Source organism: Idiotropiscis lumnitzeri, chromosome 5, assembly GCF_059441095.1.
Source record: "Idiotropiscis lumnitzeri isolate Australia: NSW breed Sydney's pygmy pipehorse chromosome 5, RoL_Ilum_1.0, whole genome shotgun sequence".
In the NCBI taxonomy this organism is placed as follows: Eukaryota; Metazoa; Chordata; class Actinopteri; order Syngnathiformes; family Syngnathidae; genus Idiotropiscis; species Idiotropiscis lumnitzeri.
The window spans coordinates 16884258-16899361 of record NC_142395.1 but is presented as its reverse complement, the minus strand read 5'-3'; the positions used below and the strand labels follow the sequence as shown (position 1 = coordinate 16899361).

At 39.7% G+C, this 15104-nt stretch overlaps 1 long non-coding RNA gene across 2 annotated transcripts in view; it reads left to right on the top strand.

The window, feature by feature from the left end:
* LOC148337089 (uncharacterized) overlaps positions 1-15104 on the top strand; it is a 58205-nt gene that overhangs the window by 39129 nt on the left and 3972 nt on the right. The window contains exon 4 of one of the 2 annotated variants that reach the window (XR_015843202.1): positions 912-1790. The exons of the other annotated variant lie outside the window; for it this stretch is intronic. This is a non-coding gene — a long non-coding RNA (uncharacterized LOC148337089). Of the gene's footprint in view, positions 1-911; positions 1791-15104 lie in introns of those variants that run through there. 2 annotated transcript variants of the gene reach the window in all.

Genomic DNA, 15104 nt, shown 5'->3' with positions numbered 1-15104 from the left:
GCTTTGATGAGAAAACCCGTCCGGACTCGGTTCACATTCAACAGCAAGTGTGGAGATTTATGGCGTTGGTCTTAAGGAGTTTTTTTTTTTGCATCCCTCCATTTGTTTTGCACATTACCGACACTGGCCTTAATGCGCCACCGGCGTCCCCTGGAGATGCGGCGTATGGTGCTGTTCTCCGGTTCACGCTTCATTTAGTTTCTCCACCACACTCCAGTCGTCCTCCTCTGGAGATCCAACCTGACACAAAGACCTCAGCGTCTCTCCTGAGGAGCTATTAATACACAGAGAGAGGACAGAGAGTCCAACATTCACCTGCACAACCAACATGTTTGTTTTCAGGCAAGTCAAGGCAATGGAGATGTTGCTTTGGAGGGGTTTAAAACCATGTTTGCCCCAAACTCGATTCTGGTGGATTATTTTAATGATTTTACGTATGGAAAATGAGCAAAGTGGCTCGACATGAATTTTACAGATACTGATTTTTATTTTTAAAGGGGACACTGCTGGTTTTCTTGGACAGATGTGTCTGAGTATGATTGATGTAAAAAGTAGACAACATATAGGCCTGTTGGAATTAAGATCCTTGTATTCTCATTATTCATCAGGAAAGTGAATATTGTTAACTGTTACCTATAAATAAAGTAAAAAAATTAATCAAAACACTTTTTACACACCCCAAAAAATTGCTTATATAAAAAAATACTGTATGATATTATAATTTAGTTTCCAGCGGTACTGACAAAGGGTCCATCAGTCCGCCACCGACGGATGCCCCATTTTGCTGATAAATGACGAGAAACGACGAGATAAAAAAATGATGGGCTAAGCGGCACTGAAGCAAGTGTTTTTTTTTGGGGGGTTTTTTGTCCGTCAGTTGAATCATCACTAATTGAGTACTGTACCAACAGACCTCTCAGACTGTCACTGGCGGACGCCCGTTTTGATGATGACTGACGGAAACACGTCGCAGGGCTGAATACAAGCAGAGCATCTTCCATTGTCTATACTGTGGAGTAGGTGGAGATATGCACCAAAGAGCCGGTCACTCCTTCACTTGGCCCTAATGCAACTGGACTGTAACGGTATTAAGGGAAAAATACATTCTCGTGTCAGTAAATTTGGTTGTCCACCAATAATTAATGGTCCTTCTGCTGAAAGGGAAGCCAATGAACCAAGGACAAGAAGTAGATGACGAGCATTTGTAGACAAAATGAATGAAATTTAATGAGTGGTTAAAATAATCAAATAAAATGACAGACTGACAATTACAGTTTGGTTCAGCTTGAAGTAATGACAGACGTGTGCTCAGGCCGCTGATGAATGACGAATCATTTGCAAGTGTACCTTCAGCCATCTATAGGACGAACATATGATTGTTCTATCTGTCACTATATGGCTCTGGCATATACAGATGAACAAAGATGCTTTATTTGTTGCACATAAATAATTTGATGACCAATTAAGGGGATAGTTTCCCGAGGTGATATCTGTATTCCCTGATTAGTATGAGTATATTAGACGAGAAATAGAGGCTCCGTCGGGAATTTGGGGGGGGAGGCATATCAGACGTGCTTAGGACACCTGGGAAATGCTTTATACATCTTTTAAATGCAACTTACTGAATTCTCATGAGGAGCGTTGTCCTTGGCTCTCATTTGATATCATTTCCAATGTGCATTCTAGACCACAGCACAGATAATACGAGCAGATGCAGACTCAAACATCCTAGCCCTTTCTCCAGCTTCCGTAACATAAGGACAATGGCGCACCGGGGCGATAAATCTTTATTGAAGCAATTACGGAAAAAATGTTATATATGCCGCCTAATTGTGCTGCTGCATCTCTTTGCTGGAGGGAGGGGGGGGGGGGGGTTGACTTAAAATGTATGCCAATTAATTTTTAGCTGCAACAAATGCACTTTGCCCCTCCCCAACACACCCCGGCCAACACCACCCAGGATTTAAACTGGACTAATCTAGTTGCAACACAATTTCCATTTTCAAATCAATTCCAAATGCATGCTCTGGGACACGGGTGGCCAAAGTAGGGCCTGTGGACCATTAATGGTACGCTACATCCTTTAATGCAGCCCACCGAGCTTTTACATTACATCAGTGATGTAACGAATAATCGACAACTAAGTGATTATCAAACTAATTAATACATATTTTGATAATCGATTACTTGTGTAGATGCATTGTTTAATTAAAAAAAATGTCCAAGTTTTAGTGAGTTTGGCCTCTCAAGTTAAGATTCTCAGAATTCTGAAATCCTCTATAGAATTATTATTCTTTCTTTATGTGTGTTTTTTTTTTTAAATAAGACATTTTCAAATATCTGCCTTTACCTTCGGAAACATTGATCAGCATTTTTTTCCCTATTTTCGGACATTACGGACCAAACATAATTATTTATAATAATTAATTAGTTGTTTGTGCATTGTCTGCAATGTTAATCAATTTTAAATAATGCCCTCATTTTGAATAAAGGAATGGATTTTATTTTTCAAACTGATGAATCAATAAAATAATCAACAGTTTAATCGATCATATTTACATAATTCTTAGTTGCAGCCCTACTTTACATTATCAAGAGTCCTGTTGTATTTGTCTTATCAAGTTACACTTGTTTTGTTTTATAGAAAATTCCAAAAACTTTAGTTTTTTTATTATTATTTTATTATTTTATTTTTGGAGTAATTATAAATAGGAAAACAATACATTAGTAAAATATAAAAGTTACTCTTAATATATATTCACTTGAATTTTTTTTAATGATTGAATGAATAAACATTTGCATGTTCCCCATGTGCTTGCGTGTGTGTTTTTTGTGTGTGCGTGTGTGTGTGTGTGTTTTTTTTTTTTTAACTGGGTAATCCGGCTACCTCCCACATCCCTCATACCAAAAGACTCTAAATCGACCTTCGGTGTGCATGAGTGTGAATGGTAGTTTGTCTATGTGCCCTGCGTTTGGCTGGTGCCCAGTCCAGGGTGTCTCCAAGTCCTGAGAGTGAAGTGAGTGTGTGCGAGTGTGTGTATGCTGACTTATTGACCCACAGACGGAAGGGGGACCGTTTAATGGTGGCTAGTAAATGTCAAGCACATATACAGGGCTGCACAGAGCTTATTAAAAAGCTGTCACCGCACTAATATGATGCACCTGACATGATTAGGATTTATTACATGCTGACAACACTGTTAAATGACATATATACAGATGGTTTTTTTGTTGTTACATCATACTCACATAACACCAGTCAACAAATGTTTTTCTGATTTTTTTTTTTTATCAGATATGCAAAAACGTTTCGAGGAATTTTTTGTGCTGATTCTGAATTTGAATCACATCAGCTTTTGACACTAAAAATAATAACATAACTATAAATTACAATGCATAGCAAAATCTTTTCTCGGTCAAACTTCAAAACAAAAAATTAAATATCTCACAAAGTTGATACGCTGGAAAAAAACTAAAGACATGTTTAAATCACTGATTAAAATTTTTATTTTAATTTTCAATTAAATGAAAATGTGGAATGTTTCTTCTTTGCACAGTGTACAAAAGTGAACCCCATCACGGCTGATCAGGAGGCATTCACTTGTCCCCACGGATCTTGTTTCTGGATCCGGAGCCATCTCGAGGCTTCCTCAGGTGCTCTGATAATGTTGTTGATGGCTCTGGCCTTTGCTTCTCCAGTGATTCCCAGTGGCGAACCCACACATTTTCTATAGCCTCCTTCAATGGACATAGACTTGCCTTCCAGCTCTTCTCCTGGAAACTGATTACCAGATGTTAATATTTGGTCCTCTTCTTTTCATGAGTTTCCCTCAATATTAGCATAAAATAAAATAGTCTGATTCAATGCAGTCTTGTTAACACATTGCGTGAGTCTGAACAAGATATTCCAAAAAGTATAATCTCGTCAACTTTTTGCTGCAGATGGAAAGGGGGGAAAAAAGTCATTTAGCATATTGAGTGTGTTTGAAGTGAAGCATCCGTGTCAGCTCTTTTCACGTGTGCGTCGATGGAATCCAATCTGCTCTACAAACTGCTCTTTATTTGAAGAAGAAATGATGAGATAGGGTTATAAAAAAAAAAAAAAAAAAAAGCAATATTGTCTGCTCTTTCCCGACTGGACAAGGTCAATTAGAGAAGTGCGCAGTTGGCAATCAAAGCTGACACCAAAAGATTGACTGTGGTGATTATAAGCATGCAGATGCTTTAAATGTTATTAATAATGATTTATGGAATTAATTAAGGCGCTAAGATGGAATTTGCAGGTTCTAAACGCATGATATCATTCCCGGCGCAATGTGCCCCACCGTCATCACCATGATGATGATTGCAGAGAGCGAAGATGAATTAAGACATAATGTAGATGTCACGTTTGAAATGATGGCGAGCGTGTTGGTTGTGGTGTCATGCACACCATCACACGTCAGACTTTGTTATGCCGGCCTCTCACACCCCCTTTTTCCGCAGCAAATGCTCAAAACGATTATCAAACATATCCTACTTTAGGTGATCCTTGGAATTTGTCCAAAATGGTCATCTGAAATTATAATGGACAACTTCCTGTTCAAATTTGGCCATCGGCCCCGTCAACATTTTGGTGCCTCCTGTTGCAATCGACAAGACGTCCAGATTTCCTGTTGATTGGTGGAACTAATGTAGGTGCGTGGTTGTTATGCCGCTAGATTTGAGTGTGATTGTTTTGACGATATGAGTGTATTATGCTACACATACTGTCGCTTTAAAATGCCTCACCTAACCTAAGTAAGCATCGTTGTATTCGGTGCATTTATTTTTTTATTTTTTAATGTTTTCAAATCGGCAATCTTCCACCATGAAAGTGCCATCAAGTTGTGTTGAGTTTGATTATTGTACCCGCATAGCTCTGAGAGTGATTGTTTAGTGCGTGAGGCAATTGTTTTAAAAACACACTTTTTTTTTTCATACAACACACAAGTTGGAGTCATTATTTTGATTACATGACTGTTATGCTGCGAATACTTTGCATTTCTAAGAGTGATTATTTCACCAACCGAGTGTGATTGTTGTCACACATAGCTCTGAGAATGACTGTTTTCACTCCACCTGCATTTTGTTATGCTACACATAGTTCTGATAGGGGTTGTTTTGACTCCACGTGTGTGTTATGCTTATGCCACACATGGCTTTGAAGGTAATTATTTTGACAACACGCACTTTTTTTTATACCACACAAATTTGAGAGTAATTGTTTTGACTGAACATCTGACTGTTGGGCCACAAATACTTCTCTAAGAGTGATTATGTCACACAGATTTGACAATAATTGTTTTGACCACACGAGCATATGATTGCAATGCCACACCTTGCTTTGAGTGTTTTTCCCCCTACGTTTGCGATTGTGCCACTCATCCATTTGAAAGGTATTGTTTCGATGACAAGTGTGCGATTTTTAGGTCTGAAAGTGTTTTGGCTGCACAGGTGTTAAATTATTGTGCTACACAACTCTGAGAATGATAGTTCTGATGATACAGGTATGTGAACGTTATGTCCGACATTCTTTAGCCCTGAGAGTGATTGTTTTGACTCCGAGTGTCTGATTGTGAAGCCACACAAATTTGAGAATGAGTTCTTTGACTACATGAGCTACACCTTGAATAGCTGGAATGTGACTTACATAACCTTAATATGCCTGTAAATGCAGTTTTCTTTTTCTATGGTGGTAGTTTGACCCTATTTCCATTATTTCAAATGAGGGCAAATAGTTCCAAAAGCAGTGACCGTCGTGTGTAATTGGTAGTATAAGGCCAATTCAAACACACACATCCGAGCACTCAACCATATTAGAGCTTCATAGGGTAAATCCGCCTCCAGTTGACAACGTGAGCATGTGAACCTGTTGGCCTTAAGGGCTTCTTTTCCAGACTTTAATGCCGTAATTGTCTCCTAGTGGCACAAAAACAGCTGATCTCTGAGGCCGCAGCAATCTGTCGGGGGCAGTAATTGTGGTCAGACGTTATTTCAAGAAAGTCCAGCTGCTCGTTTACACACGCCTTGTTTTTGCAGTCCGCCAAAAAGCACTCGAGAAGACTGCATGAAATCACAAATCATCACCACAAACGAGAAATATGTCAAAGTCATAAGGTGCAAGGTGCATTTTTGAAATGTAAATGAGAATCTTTGAGGTTTAAAGTCTTGCAGAAAGTAAAGTTTCCTTTTCTTCCATCTTTCTTTTGAAGGAATATATCGCAAGTTCATTTTCTGCCTCCCTGCTGGATGCATTAAAACGACTTGTACTTTTTTGTCATGATGTAGCAGCAAGTAGACCTCTTTATAACCCCGAAAATATTTACTTGCACCAACTTCGTTTGTTACTCTAATCAGAGCATTGTTTGTATGTGATTGTTATGCCACATATCGCTTTGATTGATTGTCATGCCAAAATAATATTAATATTGCACATATAGCCTTAATATCATTCATATGTAATATGCCTCACATAACCTTTCTCGTGAGAATTTGTAATGGGATTTATATTATTGACTCGTATATGCCAGCTTCATTAATTATGTTCATTGCATTGATTATTTTTTTTAATATTAGGTATGTTCCAACCCCGAGTCTCACGAGGCCACATACACAAGTGTGTTATCAATGGCTACATATATCGCTTTCAGAATGACTTGAGTGCTCGTTATGACATAAATGGCCTTGAGAGTGATTGTTTTAACTACATAAGTGTGATTGTTAATGCACACTTACCATAGCTTTGAAAGTGGTTATATTTGTTACACTAGTGTGTGATTGTTATGCCACACATAGTTAGGGTACGTATTTCTTGACTGACTCACATAACTTTGATCTGCTTGAAATAATCCAAATATGCGATAAGTAAATTTGATACGCCTCACAGAGGTTCCACAGGCCATACCTCGCTAATAAAACACTTATTTTTCAATTAAAGAATTTTTTTCTGCAACCATGCATGGATTCCTTGTTAGCGCAAACTGCAAACTTTATATGCAAAGCAACATTTTAGTCTGAGGAACCGTATCAGAGAGTCAACGTGTAGGTCTAAAATGTTCCATTTGAACACAGTCTGGCACGTCGCCCGTGACTTTGGCAAGTATACGAGTGTGCGTTGTTGTCTTCCCACTAAGCGCTCTCTCATGACAAAACTGCGTTTCCACTCATCTTCATCGCCACGGCAACAGCAATGTGAAGGCCAAGAGGGGTCCTCGCCTTTAAAAGCCATCCAAAACTTCTGTTGAAATTTTACGATGATTTTTACTTGGAAATGGAATACTTACTTCAAGTAGAGTTCCACTCCCCTTCAAAAGTATTGGCACTGTGACGCTAATTCCTTTATTTTTACAATTGCTAATGCCAGGGCCATAGCTAAGACATGGGCAAAACGAGAACCATAGCCGATACCAGAACCAGCACTAATAAAGTAACAGGGCCACTGTTAATATTAATCACTACCTTGACATAGCATCATTTGCATGCACTCAAGACCTTCAAAGGTCTTGAGTGTTGACCTTCATTTACAATTTAAATGAAATTGTATAATTGTATTTCCAACATCTTCACTTTATTGTGTGTGTCTGTGTCTTGGCTGCCCATCTTCTAATCATGTGTATGTAGACTTTTATGACCAATCATATTTCAGGTTCTTCCATGTATTTTTTTAAGTTCATATGCTTTTTCTCATGTGAGCAGATAAATATTGATCATAAACAGCTAGATTGTCGTGTAGAGGTTTAAAGGTAAAGGTATTGGAAGATAAAGGTATATTTCCATGGTATAGTAATGATGTTATTCATCCTCAAATACGCAAATTGCTGCTTTCTCGCTCTGCAATGCCATGCACACCTATATTGCGATTTTTGTATATTATTTCCCAATGTGATGGCGATATTAAGAAGTGCATTAGGTCACTTCTTCTCGTACTGCAAACTGCATTCTGGTGCCTGCAATTTATTCTCTTTCTGTATATTACATACATGCATCTGCCTCATGCAATTTCTTCTTCCAGAACTAGAAAGACAAAACTCTTCGAGTGGGCACCATGGCAATACAATTCCGTCACGTAAAATGACCTAATATCAATATTCTATGTGCAATGCATTTTAGGCGTCTGCACTATGCAATTTCTTGTATATATTTCTTTTTATATGAAATGTCCAGTGTCGATACAAATATCTGTACTTTTTTCCCCTTGCACACACAAAAAACGCTCATCACTATTTCATTTTTATTTGTGTTCATTCTGGTTTATCGTTGTTTTAAATCACTAATCAGGATCAATTGAGTGATTTTGATTGTGTCTGGATGATAAGTATAAACATTCCGAAAATCTATCGGATTGTATGCGGTGCATTGCACCTGCATGTGGCACAAATAAAAAAATCAACGACAGCTCGGCACACACAAACGAGTGCAGATGCATAACTTTGTCGCGAAGCTGACCGTCTCCGACAACAAGGAGGTTCGTAGTCAGAACTTTTCTGGCTACGACCCTCCTGATTGCCAGCCAACCATCGCGCGTCCTTGATTGTACTTGGAGAAGTTATTCGCAAACAATTGGGTGCCATCAATCGCAAGGACTTAATTACACTTCAGCCAAATGTTATGAGTTTCCTTTATTGCCTTATGTAATACCGTGTAATGCCCCAGCGCAAGCTAATAATACATGGACTCTGTTTGCTATGGCTGGCAACTTAACGAGACATGAGATAGTTTGCTGGCAACGTTGTTGTTTTGGTGGGCGAGTAATTGAAATTTTGACTTTCGCCAAAACCTGAATTTTTAGATGTGTGTTATTGTTATTTGAAGTTATATTATTGCTATATGCAATATTTTTAAGTAACACTGATTAGTGGCCCTCACACATCCACCATTGACGTGAGACTTTTTACACCATTCCAACATGTACGATACTTCAGGTAACTACCAGAAATCAAAATTTTCAATCGGTGCTCAGTAGTACACATGGCACTTGAATGTATTTGCCTTGTTGCAGGCCGACACATTGTGATCATTTTGATGCGCGTATATCCAACTGAAACAGTTAAAACGTCAACATAACAGGTTGGAACCTGGATCCATGTAGCGCTACGCCTCCTACCGGACTTATGTTGCAGCGGGACAGATACGGATCAAAAGAAGTAGCGGAGGTGAGCGAGTGGCACATCCTACATGCTTCAGGAGACTAATTATACAAGAGGGACGATCACTGGAGAGAGTGTGTGGAGACGGCAGGCGACACGGATCCGTCCGTCCAAGAGGAGGGCAGACAGCTTCTCATGCATGCCTTATTACCCAGAAGAGCCAGGTCGCTGGCAGATAAGTCACCTACTCCTTCCACAGCTTGTAATGATACATTTCACTTCTGGCCATTTCCCACTTTGACGAGGGGAAAAGAAATCCGGCGCAATGTGGGACACCATCTCTGACCCCCATCAAAGACTTCTCTCTTCTGTGGCAGCCCCTCATTTTCTCCACGTCCGTCTCTAATGGGATTTAGGTTTTATATTAAGTCCGCCTCCTCCCTTGTCCCGGCACCGCGGGGGGGAGAGACTGATTTGAATTTACAAAGTGGCTAAATCCACAGAGAAGCCTTCAAATGGGATTGCTAGCACCTTTTGGCTGTTAAGCAGGTAAGCCCGTCCTGTCGAGTGACAGAGAAGGTGAGGGGTGCGTCCATGTAGGGCATCGCTTACACTCCCGCCGCCTACTCACTTAGGCTGATTTCCTCTTTGAGCGCCTCAATGTCATTTTTTTCCTTTGCACCTCATTTTCTGCAATAATGAAGGGGGTGTAGTGTATGTGCGTGTGTGTGTGTGCGTGTTCGTGTGAAAGGGGGGCGGGGGGGGGGTGCATGATAGAGTTTCCGTTAAGTAAATGATTCAAGGTCGCACACGGTGTGCAGTGTCAATTTCACGACGCATTAAACCGCTCGCGGCTTTACGGCCTGTCACACCAGCCAACGCTGCTCTCTCCCCTCGCGTGATGTCACCAAATGAGATACGGAAAAATCATGCCACAAAATCCAAAAAGGCAACACGAGGGGCTTGTTATTTGTAGCTTTGAGGCAGGATGAATTAGTTGTTTAATTTAAGAGAGAATCACGAGCGAAATAAATTGTTGATTAATTGTCACGTGAACCCCCCACTGTGATGTCAACACAAGATGCCAGAAAATAATATTACAGGTGATTCTTGTCATTTGTGTTGAAGTTTAATTCATCATCGAACACTAGCGAAATCGGAATTCACCGTGTTTGTAAGCAGGACGGAGTGACTTCACTTTGCTTGGAATTGGGAAATTTCTGTTGTTAGCTTCTTTCGTTGTTTTTTGTTTGGTGGGGGTGCACACTGGTGAAAAGTAAGGACGGACATGCTCTAAAAGGATAAGGACGGAGGATAATTATTTTTATGAATAAGGACGTTGGGACGATGACGGAGGAGTCGAACCTGCGCCCTTTCAGTTGCTAGGTGACCAAAATGACGCTGGCATCACAGTGGGTTGTTTGGATGTTTTTTCTGAGCAAATACGTTCTCATCTCCAGGTGATGTTAACAAGATGTTCTCTGCTCTCAATGTCTTCAAGCTTGGAAAAGAAAATGTTTTTGTGACGGATTACCAGGTAACTATAAATAGAACAACACTTTCACACAATAAAGTGGAAAAAAATAACCCGAGATAATGTTAATACTGTGATCATTCCGAATATACGCTACTAAAAAATTAAAAATACTTTCTCAAGCACAACCTTGTAAGTGACAACACGTCCTCATTATTTCCCCTTTGGTGAAAGGACGACGTCACATCTCCCCTTGCACTTGTCCTACGTCAAAGTCGGCGTAGGACGACGCCTCGTAAATAACTCACTGCTACTTTAGTGTCATAACTGGCATCAACACTAACGCAAGAGTCATGTTTACAAATGAGTCAGTGTATACTTCACAATCAAAATTAATTTTCTTGGCAACGGATGTTTAAAAAACACAAGCAATTTGTCTGCAGTAGTTTGAGGTCAGAGTGGTACTGAGATTAATTAGTTTGATTTATTCTGTGAAGGTCGTAATGCAATTTAGTCATACTGTACATTCAATCAGAAGCGTTGCCAAAATATTTCAATAGGGTGGTCGGGGTGACAACATCTCAGCGCGAGGTGGCCAGGGGTGGTCGTGCCTACGTGTATTATTCCTTAGCATACCATGAACATTCAAGGTTTCACAAAATAAAATGCACACGCATCCAGAGCAATCACTCATAATCAAGCAGGAACTCGCCAAAATAAAAAGGCACCTTTTGCTGAACTTAATTTTGTAGATAATGTCATTCTCTTTGGTGTTGCTTTGCTTTAATATAAAACTTGTGGTAGAGTATCAAAAAAAACCATATATATATATATATATATATATTCATTGAAATTCATTGCATTGCTTATTTTTTAATTATTTTAATAGAGAACATAACACTGACTTTTTAAATATAAAAACATAATTTAAACATAATAAATGAGCATATAAAAGAATGAGGAGGCGTGGCTTGGTGAGTGACATCAGGAGTTGCTGTCACACAGTTAGTTCATTGGAGTGTGTGGGCCATGCTCGTGAGTGTTTTCAGTTTTTATTTGTGTGATTGGCTGTTTTTCAATAAATATATAAAAGTGCATCTGAATATTTTTTTTCCGTTCACTCAAGAGTCAGCATGTCTGGAGCTCGTTCCAAAGTCCAATTTTGGGTGGCAAAGTATTAACCAAGCGACTACTCTTAACTTGAAAATGCGTACATTGGGCCAGTCAAAGTAGCAAAACGTACATTTAGGACATATATAAAAATGTAAAAGTATAGCAAGTCATTCAAAATATTAAGTGTGCAGTAGGACTGCTGAAATTGAATTGTAATGATCCAGCATGACAAAGCTCCGAATAATTCTGTAATAATGACACCATAGAGATGTGCAAATTGGCAAATGTGGCACTACGGAAAGTCAAGTCAACTGTTTAAGAAGTTCATTAAAGAAAGAAGGAAGAATGCTGCTGATGAGTGGAGTGATGGAGGGCAAAATGCACAAACAAGTCGATGTATGGAAAAACTAATGCAAGATGAAACGGCTGGAAGCACATAAAGGAATCAATGAATTATTACAACGAGAAATATTTTACTTTCTTCATTACCACGCAAAAAGAGCAATTACCTCATTAAATTCCAAAAATTACATTTCCTTCCGCAGTTAAACCCCTGTGGGTCTCTTGCCAGTGTGGATGATGGGGAAATTATTCATATATATATATATATATATATATATATATATATATATATATATATATTCTGAAAAATGTTTCACATGTGACACATTTATGTAGAGACATTTCTGTCTTGAAGATTTAGCGGAATATTCTAAATGAAATCCACATTTTACTTTTCCCTTTTGACTTTATGGCTGACACTAACCATTTTTATGAATGCCATGCATACTGAAGCAGCTCGGCAGGTTATGATGAAAATATGATTTATAATACACAGGAGCCAATTCTTACAGTTTTTCATAGAAAGTGCCAACACTGTGGTTGGGTGCCAAAAGGGTTAACTGCTGCCGGCTTGTACTTGCACTGAAAAGTGAAAACTCAGCATTGAGAAACAACGGGAATATTTGCTTCCCGGATCAGGATTAACTTCTAGACTCAGAATGTCAGAACCTCTTAAACTTTCATATTCAAGCAGCAGAGACAAACTTTCCTAAAGCCTAAAAACTTTCTAACGACACCACAGTGTGCATGATAATCACTCACCCACCCCCCCTTTGCAAAGGTTGGCGTGCAATGACAAAAACGCAAGCCCTTGGAAATTTAGCGTCATTCATCTGCCAAGTGCAGTGATTTCAACCGGTGGGTCAGGATGCAAAAATGGGCCGTGGACGGGTTGTAAAAAATGACATTGAGTCCGTTATGAACAGCAAACTATGAACTATTTGCACTGTGGCGTAAGATTACGTTGTCACGTAGTTCATGCGATTATGATTGAACAACCATGCATGTCTTTGGAATGTCCGGAGTACCCGGAGAAAACCCACGCAGGCATGGGAAGAACAAACTCCACAGGCCTCCGTGCCACTTAGAGTATAATCTACTCAACAAAATTTACTCTGTAACAAATTGCATATCGTCAAGAGAAACTGATTTCAGGGGCTACATTTTTATCGATCTAGTTTAAATGACCCAAAAATGGTTACGTCAAGGCAGCAAAATATTTTATTTCTTGCGTCTGATCCCATGAGTTATTGAGAATTTTTTTGGGACTACTTATGTTCGACGCCCCCCCCCCCAAAAAAAAAAATATATATATATATATATATTTCAAGTGAGCAATATTGTCACCATTAACTCCAGTTTTACGACGATACAAATTTGAGTGGACATCCACATTTGGACAAATTCCAGGGCTCGTACGTTGACAAGCTCCTACAAGAGAATTCAACAAATGAGCTTGAATCAAAACCAGGTCTGGACCGAGAGAGGGACAACACTAAATTGCTTTCTTTTTATTTCTTACTGATGCCATCTAATGTAGGTGACGTCACCATTGGATGATCACTTTGAGGATTTGCCTTGAAAAAGGACAATGATAGGGATTTATTTAGCAATGTTGAGCCGTTGGATTGCCTTGTTATGACAAGCAGACGTTGACAGGCTGTCTGAAAGACAAGACAAGAGGCCTTTGAGGACATTTGGAGTGTGGCTAATTAATTGTAATAAGCTTTGGCCGCCGCATGCGCTGGCAAGGAGGTGCGAGGCTCGGAGCTCGGGCTTCCCCCCCCTGCGCTAAAGCTGCGACGACAGCGTGCGATCCAGCGGGCTGACGCGCTCTGGCACTGGACGCCGGGCACATCTGCTCTGATTAATCACCTGCTTCGCCTCGCGCATACATTTCATTATCGACTTTAAGTGGGCGAAAACAACGAGGCTTTGAGGCGGACGAGCTGTGACGAGGGGGAAGATGAAAGGTGGCAGAAATGAGAGTCATTTATCAGGTGTGTGTAAAAAGAAAAATAGATTGCCGATGTCGATCCTCGTTTTCTTGGGAAACAATGTTTGACCTCTGTTGGCAAAAATATGTAATAGCTCACAATTGATGCCAACAATGTCACAACACATCATTGTCTGTGATGCGATAAATGTATTAGTTGATCTTGATGCTTTGTTTACACTATGTCCCCAAACGCCGCTTTCGGGTCACTTTGGACAAAATGGGACGGGAGAGAACATGGACGGATTTTTAGTCACGGTGTGGATGAGGAATCTAGTCGGCATCAAACATTTTGGTACATAAGCGGAACAAATCTTAGAGGCCATCCATAGTGGGATGGGAAGCATTTTGTATTTCCCTGGCAAAACACTGTCTTTCAAGTTTTGTTTTGTTGTCTGCTGTTTGGTGAACGGAAAGCTAGCCTGCAGTGCCTTGGAAAAGTATTCTTACCACTTGAGGTTTTTACATTTTGCCACCTTACAACCACAACCTTCAATATTTTTTTTTCTTAATTTTATCTTCCAAAGGCCAAATTTGTGACGTGCATAACTTAAGTTGTCCTGTGAACAGATTCTCTGACCGGAGCTGTGAATTTTTGCTGCTCCTCCAGAGTGCCCATGGGCCTCTTCGCTACTTCTAGTCTAAATGACCCACGAAGGGTCACGTCAAAGCAAAAGGGTTTACTTCCTGTGTCTTAGCTGTTTAGGTGGACAGTCAGGTCTTTGTAGGTTTGGAGTTGTGCCAAAAAAAAAATTCCACTTTTGCATGATGGATTGAACAGTGCTCAACCTGAGATGTTCAACATTAGAGATATTTTTCTAAAATCTAACCTTGCTTTTCTCCACAACTTTATCCCTGACCTTGACCTGTTTTGTGAGCTCCTTGGTCTTCATGTCGTCGTCGTTCACTAGTGTTCTGTAATAAATGTATGATGCTGTCACAGAACGGGTGTATTTAGACTGACTAAATGACAAATGGACTCTTCTCTAATGTGGTGATTTTTTAAGGGATTCGACTGGATTGTATTTATGAGTATAAGGAGTACAGGTGGGCCGAATACAAATTCACACAA